The sequence below is a fragment of the Zonotrichia leucophrys genome, chromosome 2 (assembly GCF_028769735.1).
Source record: "Zonotrichia leucophrys gambelii isolate GWCS_2022_RI chromosome 2, RI_Zleu_2.0, whole genome shotgun sequence".
In the NCBI taxonomy this organism is placed as follows: domain Eukaryota; kingdom Metazoa; phylum Chordata; class Aves; order Passeriformes; family Passerellidae; genus Zonotrichia; species Zonotrichia leucophrys.
Genome location: NC_088171.1, coordinates 152,380,857 through 152,396,867, shown reverse-complemented (window position 1 = coordinate 152,396,867; position 16,011 = coordinate 152,380,857). Strand labels below are relative to the sequence as shown.

General features: G+C 49.6%; 4 pseudogenes; 2 read left to right on the top strand and 2 right to left on the bottom strand.

The window, feature by feature from the left end:
• Positions 1-3,577: 3,577 nt before the first annotated feature.
• On the bottom strand, positions 3,578-4,307 carry LOC135442955 (feather beta keratin-like; annotated as a pseudogene).
• A 3,134-nt stretch (positions 4,308-7,441) lies between these two features.
• LOC135443440 (feather beta keratin-like) lies at positions 7,442-8,113 on the top strand (annotated as a pseudogene).
• Positions 8,114-10,406: 2,293 nt separating this feature from the next.
• On the bottom strand, positions 10,407-11,070 carry LOC135443439 (feather beta keratin-like; annotated as a pseudogene).
• Positions 11,071-12,623: 1,553 nt separating this feature from the next.
• LOC135443438 (feather beta keratin-like) lies at positions 12,624-13,289 on the top strand (annotated as a pseudogene).
• Positions 13,290-16,011: the final 2,722 nt, after the last annotated feature.

Here is a 16,011-nt window from a genome sequence, read left to right as displayed (position 1 = left end):
CCCTCTCTTCCAGGACCCTCCACAACACACTCATGGCCTGCAACAGCATCTGCCGTCCCTGTGGACCCACCCCGCTGGCCAACAGCTGCAACGAGCCCTGTGCCCTGCAATGCCAGGATTCCCGAGTTATACCAGCCTTCCCCTGTGCTGGTCACCCTGCCAGGACCCATCATGACCTCCTTCCCCCAGAACACCGCCGTCGGATCCACCTCCTCCGCTGCCGTGGGCACTGAGCTCAGTGTGCAGGGACAGCCCATCTCTGGGGATTTGTGCTTGGTGGCTTTGGCTATGGCCGTGGATTTGGCTATGGGCTGGGAGGCCTGGGCTGCTATGGCGGAAGGGGCTATGGCTCCATCTGCTAAGGGCCCTCAGCACCAACCCTTACACCAACCACCCACTCCTTGGAACTCATCTCAGGCATTGAAGACGCATCTCTGGGCCAAGGCTCCCAAACTGGCTCAGCAATTCCAGCTCCTGCTCTCAGGACACCTGGCAAGGCAGCAGCCAAGGGCCCAGCCCAGGCTGCCTGCAAACATGGCCCATCTGCCTCCTCCTCTTCTCCCTCTCTGTGCTCTGCATCGTCCCTTTGGCTCTGTCCAGCTCCTCTGCTGCAAACCCCTTCTCCCAAGCCAGACACCATTGGGCACCTCTGGCTGCTCCCACTGTGGGGCAGGAAGGCCTTGGTGCTCTGGCCAAACCATTGGCAAGCAAGGAGCCTCGGCTGATGGTCACCTACCTTCACCTGAGACCAGCTCCCTATCACTGGCTGCTCCTGAGTTTTCACTGTTCTACCTCAATAAAGTTTTCGTGCATCATAACCTCAAAAGACTCCTTCTTCATTCTTCTCCCTAGACACTTTGAGATTTAGCCAATGTTGTTGATGTTATTGGGATTGTTGGAAAATGTGCTCCAAGAGCTCTTGTAGGAATTATTTCCCCAATTCCACTCCCCACTGGTACACTTTGTTCTTCCAGTGCACCACAGCAACCTTTCAGTTGCTTGAACACACACCTGGATCCCCCAATGCAGGTCCATCCGTGCCTCTGACACAAGGCCCTCCTGGCTGGTGGGCTCACTTTGGCTGGACACCAGTTCCTCCAGACCCTCATCATCTCCCAAGGCCATTTTCAGATCTGCTTGAGGGGGTCCATGTCTTTCCTTCTTTTGTGTCCTCAGAGTGGAACACACAAGTCCAGTCTCATCAGAGTTCAGCAGAGGGACAGAATGTGCTGCCCACACTGTGGAGATAATCCCAGGGGATGGGGGATTTTTGCTCAGTTCATTCACATTGCCAGGACATGTCCAATTCTTCATCATTCAGGTCTTTAAATTTTTTTTAGTTATTTTCATACTGTATTGGTTATTATTGATTAATTTGTGCAGAGGTAGAGTTTTGGATTATTTTTTTTAGTAATGTTTACTGTTGGTTGAATAGTTTTGAGTTTAGTAAGTTGGTTTGATTTTTTTAGTGGTTTTTGTGAATTGTTTGATATTTTTAGCGGTTTTTGTGAATTGAAACAATTCAATTTTGTGAATTGTTTTGTGAATTGAATTTTATGAAAAATGTTTGGGGTTTTATATGGTTGTTTTTTATTTTTGATTTATTTCTATAATGTGGTAAGAATTATTAGTAAAAGGAGTATACTGTGGTTTTTTTGTTGGTAGTTGGTTATATGGTGGTGTTTTTTTAGTGTGTGGGGTTTTTTTTGTTTTTTTTTTAATTAGTGAGATTAATTTTTTTATTTTTTGGTTAGTTTGTAATTGTTTTTAGAATTTTAGGATGATTTAGTTTATTTATATGGGTGTGTAAGTGTGTAAGTCCTTCTCCTCAGGGATGCTGTTAATTAACTCATTGCCCATTCAGCATCCATTACTAAGATCAATCCAATCCAGGTGCAGGACCCTCCTCTTGGCCCTGTTGAGCTTCACAACAGCCCCGTCTCCCCAGCCTGTCTGGAATGCTCTGGATGCCATCCCTTCTCTCCAGACCATCAACCATTGTTCTCTCCTAACGCTTATTCACATTCTTGCCAATGGCACACACAATTGCACTCTCCATGTCCCTGACACAATGGGAAGTGAGAATGGTTGAACACGAGTCTCTGAGGATCACCACTCATCCCTGTTCTCCACACACACATGGAGCCATTGACTCTTTCATAACTCTTCCAGTGCGACCATCCCACCCATTTCCATCTTAACCAAAACGTCCAACCAAACATCCACATCTCTCCAGCTTAGAGACAAGGATGCTTTCTGGCAAAGGAAAAATTATTGTGCACAGGTCCAGGTACATGTTATTGGTCCCTCTTCCCTCATCCAGTGCTGGAACCAAAACCAACTCATCAAATCTGCCGCCAAATTCAGATGGACACAGCCTCAAGAGCAGGACGTGGCAATGCAGATCTGGGGGAAGAAAAACCCTCCCACCTTTTGCCAGGCTGTGCCAGGCAAATCTGCTGCCTGAAAAAATGCCCTGGGATAACAGGCCAAGGCTGTCCCAAACCTCCAGCCATAGATCATCCTCAAGGCTGTGCTCTGGATCCCCTAAACCAGATTCTTATCTTCCTTATTCCCAATAACGCATGGATTAGAAGTTCTCCAATACCACCAGAGAGGAGCAGAGTGGCAGAATCTGATGCACCTGGATTGAAGCAGTCCCAAACATGCAGGATAAAGGCTGGGTCATGAGGGGATTGAGAGCACTCCCAAGAACGAAGGATTTGGGATGTGAGTGAATGAAAAATGGGACAGGCCCTGACCATGTGCACTTGCAGAGCAGAAATCCCTGTTTCCTGTGCTCATCCCCACAGTGTGGGGGGCAGATGAGCAGGGAAGTCTTGCTCATCTAGCTCATCATTTCTACGCATCTCTGGTGAGACTGGAATTGTGTGTTCAACTGTACAACCCCTATGATAAGAAAGGCATGGACCTGCTCAAGCAGATCTCTTGCTGGGCTGAGGAGATGATGAGGGGCTGGAGCAACTGGTGTCCACCCAAAGGGAGCACACAACCCAGAGGGGCTTGTGCCAGCAGCAGGGACAGACCTGCATTAGCGTATCCAGGGCTGTGTTCTAGAAACAGAAGGGTTTGTGGGATGCAGTGGAAGAGCAAAGCATGCCAGTGGGTGGTTGAAGCGGGGAAATAAATCCTAAAAGTGGTCTTGATGCACTTTTAACCCAAAAGTCCTCTACAACCCCCGTTTAGTGATGAATGAGTCTGGAAAAGTCTTGGGAGAAGAAAGAAGCAGGAGTCATATGAGGTTATGATGCAGGAAAACTTTATTGAGGTAGAAGAATAAAAGGCCATGAGCATCCAGTAGTAAAAGGAGTAGGCTGAGGTGAAAGGAGAGTGACCATCAGCCAAAGACCTTTGCTCTCAGGAGGTTTTTCCAGAGCACAAAGAACATTCTGCCCCACAGTGGGAGGAGCCCACCAGAGGGGTCCAATGGTGTCTGGCCTGCAAGAAGTGATCTGCAGCAGAGGGAACTGAACAGAGCTGAAGGGGCCATGCAGAGCAGGGAGTGGGAGAACAGGAGGCAGATGGGCCATGCTTGTAGCCAGGCTGGGCTGGCCCCTTAGCAGATGTAGCCGCCCCTCCTGCCATAGCAGCCCAGGCCTCCCAGGCCATAGCCAAATCCACGGCCATAGCCAAAGCCACCAAAGCCACCAAATCCCCCAGAGATGGGCTGTCCCTGGGCATTGAGCTCAGTGCCCACGGCAGCAGACGAGGTGGATCCGACGGCAGTGTTCTGGGGGAAGGAGCTCATGATGGGTCCTGGCAGGGTGACCAGCACAGGGGAAGGGTTGATGATGACGTGGGAATCCTGGCATTGCAGGGCACAGGGCTCGTTGCAGCTGTTGGCCAGCGGGGTGGGTCCGCAGGGGCTGCAGCGGTTGTAGCAGGCCATGGGTGTGGTGTGGAGGGTGCCTGGAAGAGAGAGGGGTGAGGCAGGGCAGAGGCGATGGTGGAGGAAGGTGAGGGAATTTGGAGGGTGTTTTGGGGCTGTGGGGAAGCGTGAGAGCTGCTGAGGCTGGGGCTGAGTGTGCTGGAAGAGAGGGACCAGCGGTGCCGGAGCAGGAGGGTCAGGGGAGTGAGGCTCACCTGGTTTTCAACAGGAGGAGAAGGCGTCAGGAGAAGTGTGTGAGGGTGAGAGGTTCTGGGCCGGCTTTTATGCTGGTCCTGAAGGGGTGGGACAGCCTTGTTCCATGGCCTGGGGCATTTTGCAGGTAGCAGCTCTTGTCTGGCTCAGCTTGGGGAGTCATGAGCTGGGGAATGTTTTCCTTCATGTAGTTTTGCAATTCCATGCCTTGCTCTTGAAACCATTTCCATCTGACCTTGGCAGCAACTTCATTGGGTTTGTATTTGGGCAGATTTGATTGTTCCATGTGAGTCAGGGGGGGTTGAATAAACAACCAGAGCCCAGCAGAAATATGATGTCATCAGTGAGGTCATTTTGTGGCACACGTCCTGTGGTTTGTGCGTGCCTTGTGAAGACTGGGACTCTGTTCTGTTCCACTGGATGTTCATCAGTCATTGTGTTGCACCCAGGAATGCTGAGGGAGCTGCTGATGTCCTGGGCAGGTCACTCTGCAAGAGCTTGGAAAGGTCCCAGTGCCTGGGAGCTCTTCTTGATGGATGACAGGGACCCCAAGAAGTTTTTTTTTTTTTGAGTACAATCAAGGGAAAGATCTGGAAATTAAAACCTTCCTAAGTTGAATTTTTTCCAATGCTGTGGTCCATTTGGATTTCTCAACTTTACATGGAAATATACTCTGTCATTTAAAGTGTATTTCTTTACCTCTTTAAGAAACCAAATAAACAAGCAACCAATGATGCTAGATCATGTTTTGCTCAGGCTGGTCTTTGATGTGAATTTGTTTATTCTGCATTCAAGCCCTATGGTTTCATAATTTATATCCTGTCAGATATAATATTTTGTTCCTGTTATGAAAAAACACTAATTGCTACTGGATGGTCATTGTGATCCTATTTCCTCCTGTCATGGTGCTGGCGTGTCTTTGTGGAATTCTGTGATTCTGTGTCCTTCTCTACAGGCTGCGTCCATTTGACCTTTGCGCAGTTTTTAATTTTGAGGAGTAGAGGTCAAAGTATTGGTATTGGTGTTTGGTATATGGCATTATTGGCTTGTGTCAGGCACATAGAAGATGACAACAAATCCTACAAGAATTGGGGTGTTGCGAGTGAGGTCCTTCCTCACAACATCTCCTTTGTCCATTCTTCCCTTCTCACAAAAATAAACCTCACACATCTCCCATTTCTAATCACAAGGATTCTTTGGTCCCCTCAACCTCTTGCTTCTCTTACTTCACTAAGTCCATGTCTTTCTTCCACTGTGAAGCTCAACTCATCACCCTAAATCAGATATCCCTATCTCTGAGGAGACAGGAATTATCAATCTGCTAGAAACCCTTTTCCAGAAGTTCTTTTGCTGCAAGGATGCATGGCCATCTCTTGAACATTTTGGTCTCTATTGGTGTTCATATTTTGATTGTTATTTTGTCACCTATTGGTGACAATAATGACATTTTCATATTTCCAATTAACCCCCAACCATTCCTGCTGGCCATACTTCTCTCTATGCAGCCCAGGAAATGGTTGGTGGCCTTGGCTGAAAATTCACATTGGTGTTTCCTTTTAATATTTTGGTCCACCAGAACTCTCAGGCCATTGTCTGGTGGAACTGATCTTGAGAATACCCTCTCCAAAGCTGTGCTCATGTCTGGGACTGTCCCAAACCATGTGCAGGACCTTGAACTTGGAGCTGTTGAACCACAAGAGATTCCTATGTTTTCAACATTCCCAGTGTCCTTCCTGATGGGATCACTCCATGTTCTTGTGTCAACTGTAACACTCAGCTTTGTGGCACCTGCAAACATGCTGGGGGTGGTCTCAATGTCACTGTTCATCTCCTTGATAAAATATTCAAAATCATCAGTCCAAGGCAGAGGCCTGGAGGCCTCACCACTGGCCTCTACCTGTACACAGAGCCACTGACCATCACTCTCTGTTCTTCATCCATTCATTAGACCTCCTTTGAAACCCACGTGTCTGCAGTTCAGAGATAAAGATGTTATGTGGGACAGTGATAAAGCCCTGACAGAAGTTCAGGATGAAACCAGTTGTCCCTTCCTTGGCACCCAAAGCATTCTATCAGGGAAGGACCTGGTGGAGCATAAATGAATCTTGAGGTCACCATGTAGTCTTTATTTAAAAATCTCCAGCAGTTTCCAGGACAGGATTAGGAACAGAAATAAAGCATGTTGAGGGAGTTGAACATCCTGTTTCACACCACAGGTGAGGCTGCATGGACACAACCATGGTTGACGAAGAGCGGTGCAGGGCCACCATGGCACTGATGAGAGTGGAGGATCCTGGAGATGAGGAGAAGCTGAGAGAGCTGGGAGCTCTGCCAGGCAGGAGGCAAGAATGCAAATGGGACACGTTGTCAATTGCCATGGAATGCCCTCACTGACGACACCCCAGTGCTTGTAAGCTTTGCTTGAATCTTCTACGTGTCCTGGCACGCAACATCAACACCAACACCTTGGTCTCTAATTCTCACAGCTAGAAAGTATCACCAAGGTCAGGTGGAGGTGGCCTCAGGAGCAGAACATGAAATTGCACAATTCCACAGAGGAACAACCAAACCATGCAAAGAAGGAAAGAAGAGCTTGCTGGGTGTCCATTACTAATTATTGGGTTTTGCTTACAGGAACAAAACATTAGGACTAATGAATATAAGTGTGGCTTGAATGCGGAATAAATGAATTGATGTCACAGATAAGTTTTCTAAAAAAGGGATCAAGCCTGCTTTGTTCTTATTTATGGGTTTTTTCTTAATGCGGCCAAGGAATACATTTTAATTTAGACAGTGTACATGGTTGAGTAAATTTCAGATATCCAAATCAACCATAACAATGGAACATGTTCACCCTAAGCAGCCTCTCATTTTCCAGATTCTCCCTCTTGCTGACATAGAAGACACAAGAGAACAAACTCTATTTCAGAAATCAGGAGCAGCTCCCAGGCACCAGAACCTTTCCAGGATATTGCTCAGTGACCTTCCCAGGACATCAGCAGCTCCCTCAGCATTCCTGGGTGCAGCACAATGACTGATGGACATCCAGCGGCACAGAACAGAGTCCCAGTCTTCACAAGGCACCCACAAACCACAGGACGAGTGCCACAAAATGACCTCACTGATGACATCGCATTTCTGCTGGGCTCTGGTTGTTTCTTCAGCGCTTCCTGACCCACATCTAATAATCAAATCCACCCAAATGCCAGCTCCTAAAGCTGCCGACAAGGTCAGATGGACATGGCCTCAAGAGTTGGATATGACACTGAAGTGTTGTGGGAACGAAAACAATCCCCACCTCTTGACTCACCAGGCCGGGCAAGACCTGTTGGCTGGTGAATGCCCCAAGGCCATGGGACAAGGCTGTCCCACCCCTCCAGGACCAGCATAAAAGCCGGCCCAGAACCTCTCACACTCACACACTTCTCCTCAAGCCTTCAGCTCCTGTTCCTGCTGACAACCAGGTGAGACTCAATCCCCCAGCTCTCCTGCTCTTGCACCTCTCACCTCTCTCTTCCATCATGCTCAGCCCCAACCTAGGCAGCCCTCACGCCTCCCCACAGCCCCACAACAGCCTCCACAGCCCCTAACCCTCCTGAAGCAGCACTCCTCGAGCTCCCACACCCCTGCCCTGCCTCACCCTTCTCTCTTCCAGGCACCCTCCACACCACACCCATGGCCTGCAACAGCCTCTGCCGTCCCTGCGGACCCACTCCGCTGGCCAACAGCTGCAACGAGCCCTGTGCCCTGCAATGCCAGGATTCCCGAGTCATCATCAACCCTTCTCCTGTGCTGGTCACCCTGCCAGGACCCATCATGACCTCCTTCCCCCAGAACACCGCCGTCGGATCCACCTCCTCGGCTGCCGTGGGCACTGAGCTCAGTGTGCAGGGACAGCCCATCTCTGGGGGATTTGGTGGCTTTGGTGGCTTTGGCTATGGCCGTGGATTTGGCTATGGTCTGGGAGGCCTGGGCTGCTATGGCAGAAGGGGCTATGGAAACATCTGCTAAGGGCCCTCAGCACCACCCCTGACACCAACCACCCACTCCTTGGAACTCATCTCCGGCACTGAAGATGCATCTCTGTGCCAAGGCTCTCAAATGGACTCAGCACTTTCAGCTCCTGCTCTCAGGGCACCAGGCAAGGCAGCAGCCAAGGGCCCAGCCCGAGCTGCCTGCAAACATGGCCCATCTGCCTCCTGCTCTTCTCCCTCTCTGTGCTCTGCATCGTCCCTTTGGCTCTGTCCAGCTCCTCTGCTGCAAACCCCTTCTCCCAAGCCAGACACCATTGGGCACCTCTGGCTGCTCCCACTGTGGGGCAGGAAGGCCTTGGTGCTCTGGCCAAACCATCTGCAAGCAAGGGGCCTCGGCTGATGGTCATCCTACTTGTACCTCAGACCAGCTCCCTTATACTGACTGCTCCTGAATTTTCAGTGTTCTACCTCAATAAATTTTTCGTGCATCATAACCTCACAAGACTCTTTCTTCTTTCCTCTCCCTAGACACTTTGCGAGGAGTATACTGTGTTTTTTTTTGGTAGTTGGTTATATGGTGGTGTTTTTTTAATATGTGGGGTTTTTTTTTTTTGGTTTTTTTTTTTTTCTATTAGTGAGATTTTTTTTTTTTTCTTTAGTTTGTAATTATTTTTAGAATTTTAGGATTACTTAGTTTATTTATATGGGTGTGTAAGTGTGTAAGTCCTTCTCAGGAACGCTGTCAATTAACTCATTGCCCATCCAACACCCATTACTGAGATTGATCCAGTCCAGATGCAGGACCTTCGTCTTGGCCCTGCTGACCTTCACGAGCTTCACACCAGCCCATCTCCACAGCCTGTCCAGAACCCTCTGGGTGCCATCCCTTCCCTCAAGACCATAAATCACACCAGTCACCTGGGAGTCATCCCCAATCTTGCCAAGGGGACACTCCGACCCGCTCTCCATGTCTCTGACAAAGATGGGGAGTTACAATAGTTCCATTATCAATCCCTATGGATCACCACTCATCCCTGTTCTCCACACTGGGACATGGAGTGACCACAACTTTTCAGTGAGACCATCCTGCCCATTCCTTATCCAGCCAGATGTCCAGCCATCATCTCCAGCTTAGATACAAGGATGTTGTCTGGCACAGGAACAAAAGTTTTGCACAAGTCCAGATACAAGATCCTGGTTCTCCCTCTCTTCATCTACCAATAGTGGAACCAATACCAACCCACTAAATCTGTCACCAAGGTCAGATGGACACGGCCTCAAGAGCAGAATGTGGAATTTCAGAGCTGTTTGATGCAAAACATTCCAAACCTCATGACACAGCAGGCTCTGCCAGGCAACATTTTCTGTCTGGAAAATATCCCAGTGTCATGGACAGAGGCTGTCCCAAACCTTCAGCCATGGATCATCCTCAAGGCCATACTCTTGATCTCCTCTGGCAGAGTCTTGTCTTCCCTGATCCCAGTAATCCATAGATTAAGAGTTCTCAAATTACACCAGAGCAGAGGGGCAGAACCTTCTGCACCTGGATTGGAGCAATCCCAAACATGCAGGGTAAAGGAGGGGTGATGAGAGGATTGAGAGCAGCCACAGGGAGGAGCACTTGGGGTGTTGGATGAAGAATTGGATGTGCCCCAGCCATGTGCACCCACTGACCAGGAACTCCTCCTGTGTCCTGGGCTCATCCCACAGCGTGGGCAGCACAAGAGGGTGGGGGAATCTCACCCTCTGCTCTCCTGTACTAAAATCAGAGTTCAGTGTTGAGCTCTGAGCTCACAGATACAAGGAATACGTGGATGTGCTTCACAGGATCTCTATAAGGGCATGGAAGATGATGAGGGACAGAAGTTACTGCTGTCCAGCAAAAGTGAACATACCACCCAGAGAGGTTTGGGCCAGAGGCAGGCATAGATCTGCATTAGTGTATCCAGATCTGTGATCCAGTAACTGAAGGGTTTGTGGGATGCACGAGAGGAGCAAAGCGTACCAGTTTTCAGAGTAGGGAAATAAATCATAAAAGAGGACCTGGAGCACTTTTTCACCAACTCCAATGGATGCTGGAACCCTGACAGAGAGCTGAGTGAGACTGGAAAGGTCTTGGCATCAGAAAGAAGAGGCACTCATCTCAAAATGTGATGCAGAAAAACTTTATTGAGGTAGAAGACTAAAAGGCCATAAGCAGCAAATGGAAGGGAGCCAGGCTGAAGTGCAAGTAGGGTGACAATCAGCCAAGGTCCTTTGCTTGAAGGAGGCTTTGCCAGATCATCAGAGCCTTCCTGCCCCACAGAGGGAGCATGGCGTGCTGAGGGCCCTTAGCAGATATAGCCACCCCTCCTGCCATAGCAGCCCAGGCCTCCCAGCCCATAGCCAAATCCACGGCCATAGCCAAGGCCAAAGCCACCAAAGCCACCAAATCCCCCAGAGATGGGCTGTCCCTGGGCATTGAGCTCAGTGCCCACGGCAGCGGAGGAGGTGGATCCGACGGCGGTGTTCTGGGGGAAGGAGGTCATGATGGGTCCTGGCAGGGTGACCAGCACAGGGGAAGGGTTGATGATGACGTGGGAATCCTGGCATTGCAGGGCACAGGGCTCGTTGCAGCTGTTGGCCAGCGGGGTGGGTCCACAGGGACGGCAGAGGCTGTTGCAGGCCATGGGTGTGGTGTGGAGGGTGCCTGGAAGAGAGAAGGGTGAGACAGGGCAGGGGTGTGGGCAATGATGCAGGAGGGTGAGAGAGTGTGGAGGCTGCTGTGTGTCTGTGGGGAGGTGTGAGGGCCGCTGAGGCTGGGGCTGAGTGTGCTGGAAGAGTGGGCCCAGGGGTGCAGCAGGAGGAGGGTCAGGGTCGTGAGGCTCACCTGGTTGTCAGCAGGAGCAAGAGGAGAAGGTGTCAGGAGAAGTGTGTGAGGGAGAGAGGCTCTGTGCTGGTATTTATGCTGATCCTGGAGGGGCGGGACAGCCTTGTCCTATGGCCTTGGGGCATTCTTGAGGTGGCAGCTTTTGGCTGTCCCAGCCTGCTGAGTCATGAGGTAGGGAATGTTCTCCTTCATCCATTTCCACAATTCCTTATCCTGCTCTTGAAGCTGTGTCCATTTGACCTTGGCAGCAGCTTCTAATTGGGAGTTGGTATTTGGGAATATTTGACTGTTCCGTGTGTGTCAGGGAGGGGTGAATAAACAGCCAGCACCCAGGGAAGGTGCAATGTCATCAGAGAGGTAATTTTGTGGTAGTTGTGTTCTGTGGTTTGTGGGTGCCTTGTGAGGACTGGGACTCTGTTCTGTGCCATTGGATGTTCATCAGTCATTGTTTTTCATCCAGGAATGCTGAGGGAGTTGCGATGTCCTGGGGAGGTCACTCTGCAATAACTTGGAAAGGTCACAGTGCCTGAGAGCCCTTCAGGACAGAGGAAAGAAAACTCCTCTATTCTGTGTTTTCAATGATATCAAGAAAGAGGATCTGGGAAACAAGAGGCAATTCAGGGCTGAACATGTTCCATTCTACTTGTTTTTTGAAATTTACACTATTTACACAACAAATACTCTGTCATTTAAAGTGCATTCCTTGACCTCATTCAGGAATCCAATAAACAACAAACGGGGCCCAATCCCTTTTTTCCCAGGCTGCTCTGTGACATCAATTCCTTTTTTCCTCGTTCAAGCCACAAATTTTCATAACTTATAATTAGTAAGTCCTAATGTGTTGTTCCTATGAGCAAACCCCAATAATTACTAACGGACAGCCAGTAAGCTCCTCTCCTTTTGTGTCACAGAGCAGTTGTTCCTCTGTGGAATTGTGAAATTTCATGTTCTGCTCCTGAGGCCATCTCATCCGACCTTGGTGGTAGGATAAGTTGCAAAAATTAGAGACCAAGGTGTTGATTGTGAGTGTCACGACTCGTAGAAGATTCAACCACAACTTTGGAGATTTGGGGTGTCACCACTGAGGTCATTCTATGGCATATTGACAACATGTCCCATTTGCATTTTTGCCTCCCGCCTGAAAAAATTCCAGTTTTTCCACTTCCGATCTTAAGGATCCTCCACTCCCATCAGTGCCATGGTCTCTTGGCCAACCATGTCCATGGTCTTGTTCCACTGAGGAGCCCCAACAGTGGTGTAGAATAGGATGTTCAACTCCCGTAACCTGACTGTATTTCTTTTCCTAATTCTGTCCTGGTAACTGCTGGAGCTTTTCACAGCCAAGGCTACATGGCCACCTCATGATCCATTTATGGAATTTCAGCCCAGAGCAGTGACCATATCCAAGGTTGCAGAGAAGTAGGTTTGAACAGAAGGAATGGCTGGGGGTTACATAAAGACATGAAATAGCACCAAAATTCCTGTGGGCTTTGTTTGCCTCTTCAAAACAAACAGCTCCAATCCATTGACCCCTGTGTCTCCCAATTGAAATATGCAGTCAAGGTCAAATGGACACAGACTCAAGGGAAGAACATAGAATTGCAGAAAATGAGGAAGGAAAACAGTCCCCACCTCATGACTCACCAGGTTGGGACAGCCAAGAGCTGCTGCCTCCAAAATGCCCCAAGGCCATGGGACAAGGCTGTCCCACCCCTCCAGGAGCAGCATAAATACCAGCACAGAGCCTCTCTGCCCCACACACTTCTACTGACTTCTCCTTGTGCTCCTGCTGACAGCCAGGTGAGTCTCAAGCCCCCAACTCTCCTGCTCCTGCACCCCTGGCCCCGCTCTTCCAGCACGCTCAGGCCCAGCCTCAGCGGCCCTCAGGCCTCCCCACAGACCCACAACAGCCTCCACACTCCCTCACCCTGCTGGCACTTCATCCCTCACACCCCCACACCCCTACCCTGATTTATCCTCCTCTCTTCCAGGCACCCTCCACACCACACCCATGGCCTGCTACAACCGCTGCAGTCCCTGCGGACCCACCCCGCTGGCCAACAGCTGCAACGAGCCCTGTGCCCTGCAATGCCAGGATTCCCGCGTCATCATCGACCCTTCCCCTGTGCTGGTCACCCTGCCAGGACCCATCATGACCTCCTTCCCCCAGAACACCGCCGTCGGATCCACCTCCTCCGCTGCCGTGGGCACTGAGCTCAGTGTGCAGGGACAGCCCATCTCTGGTGGCTTCGGTGGCTTTGGTGGCTTTGGCTATGGCCGTGGATTTGGCTACGGCCTGGGAGGCCTGGGCTGCTATGGCAGAAGGGGCGGCTACATCTGCTAAGGGCCCTCAGCACCACCCCTGACACCACCACCTCAGGAGCCTGCTAAAAGTGCAAGCCAATCTCCTTGGCTGATGGTCACTGTACTTGCATCTTACACTGAATTCCTTCCACTTTGTTCTCCTGCAGCTTCCTTTGCCTCAATAAACTTTTCTTGCATCAAAACCCGAGAAGCCTCCTTTTCTTTTTTAATTCAAGTGGTCTCTCATCCTCACTGAGTACATTCCACAGCTCAGCAGGACACAGGACGACATGGATTAGACCAAAAATATCTTCCCTTACAAATATGTCAAAATAACCAATAACAGAGTCTGGCATGGGAAGCAGAGGAGGGAACACCTTCCACAATCTGTCACACACATCTCAGATGATACACCAAAGACTTGGACACATCAATGCTCTCCTGGGTACAGCTTTGGTAAAGCCTTTCCATGCCAGTGAACACTTGACAAACTCTTACCAGCAGGTCTCTTGAACCCTTGCAGCAAACTGGGGAACTACATCAATCACTCTGTCAGGAAATCTGGAGTGCAAGTGCTTCGACTCCCCTGCTCCAGCAGAGCCAGCAAGAGCAGCATTTCCAGCACCATGGACAGTTCAGTGTTCGCTGTCTCATTACCCACACTCCAACACCTCCTTCAATCTGTGGCCACCTTCACAATGAAAGATTCTTGTATTCTTTGCCCAGGTACTTTCATTTTGTTTCACTTGTGCCCTTGCTGTGAGCAAGCCCTGCACGTGAGCACTGCTGTGAACAGCCGGGCTCCTTCACTTCATTCCCCACCATCAGGGATTTGCACACACTGATGACACTCTCCCTATCAATCCTTGTCCACTGTGAGTCCCAGCTATCTCAGACTATCCTCTAGGAATGATTCTCCAACCCCTTTGGAGTCTTGTTGTCCTGAACTGGTCTGCATTCAGTAAATCTGCTACATTTTCACATTGGGGAGCCCAGGACTGCCCACAACACCTCACATGGGACCTCACCAGGGCTGAACAGACAGTTCACTTTTCTCTGCTTGGTCATACACTTTCCCCATCCTAACCTGGACACTTGCATTCCCTTTTCCCACACAGGGACACCTCTTGCTCCATTTTTTCTCAACCACAACCACAAAACAAAGGCTATTTCATAGAAGAAAACAATTGTTCCAACTGACACCCAGGCATTCCTTCTTACCTGGGATGACTCCTCCCAACAAACAGCCCTTGGCAGAACCCCGTTCTGCCCTGACAGAACCCCATCAGATGTCCAGCACCTCTCAGGTTTTCTGTGTTGGCCCAATGGATCCAATTCCTGGCCTACAGCACTGGGGGCTTGCTGCCATCTGGACTTTGGGACACTGACCACAAGCCTCTGGGTCCAGCCCTTCAGACCTTTCTCAGATGTCCACGCTGGGCACTGATACAACCCGGACTTGCCTGGGTTGTTTTTGAGGATCATGCAATGCTCACCTGCAACAATCCTGGGCAGCCTCTAAATCCTCCTTCTGACAATCACAAGTGGCCTCATGCTTTGGCACACAGCCCATGTAAAAATCCAAATGGTCCCAGATATCAAAAGCTTAAAAATAAGAGGAGCACCAAGACATGCACAGAGCACAGTCAAGAGGAAAGCTCAGGTTTAGTGTCAGGCTTAGCCAGATGGGATCCGTGTGGGGAGGGATGGAATGTGAGGGAAGGAGAAACACCTCCAGCACAACTGCGAATTCCAGAGCAGCCTGACAGGGCTGGGAGGGAATGGGGCCCATCTTAAAAAAACATCCACAAACCACAGCACATGAATGTCACACAGTGACCTCGCTGATGACACCCCGGTGCTCCAATGCTTTGGTTGTTTACTCTGCCCTCCCTGACATGAACTTTCCATGCACATCCTCCCAAATACCTACTCACATTTAAAAACAGCTGCCAAGGTGAGAAGGAAAAGGAGTCAAGAGCAGGATATGGAATCATAGAATTCCATAAAGAAATACCCACATCATGACAGAAAAGGAAAAATGAGTTTGCTGAGCATCAGCAAATTATTGGTTTTTGCTCACAGGAACAAAATATAAAGACTTACATGTTATACCTCATGCCTTTATTGTGGAATAAATGAAGTCATGTCACAGACAAGCTGGGGAAAAAAACGATCAGGCCAGCTTTACTGATTGCTTGGGTTTTTTAATTTCTGAATGAGGTCAAGACATAGACTTTAATTGGCTGAGTACATTGTCATGTAAAGTTGAGAATTCTAAATGGACCTGAAAAATGGAACAAGTTCAGCCTGAACAACCTCTCCTTTTCCAGATGCTGTCACTTCATCCGACTCAACTACAGACACAAGGGGATGGGCTCCCTTTCATCCATCAGAAACTGCTCCTAGGTATGAGGACCTTTCCAAGTTATTGCAGAGCGACATTCTGAGGACATCAGCAGCTCCCTCAGCATTCCTGGGTGCAACACAATGACTGATGGACACCCAGTGGCAAACAATAGGGCCCAGTCATCAGAAGGAACCCACAAACCACAGAACATCAGAGCCACAAAATTACCTTACCTGATGACATTGCAGTTCTCTGGGGTTCAGGCTGTTTATTCATTCCTCCCTGACACACATGAAACAATCAAATCCTCCCAAAGACCAGCTCTCCCTTTAAGCGGCCACCAAGGTGAGATGGATACAGCCCCAAGGGAAGGACAGAGAATTGCAGAATTGCATAAAGAAAAATACTCCCC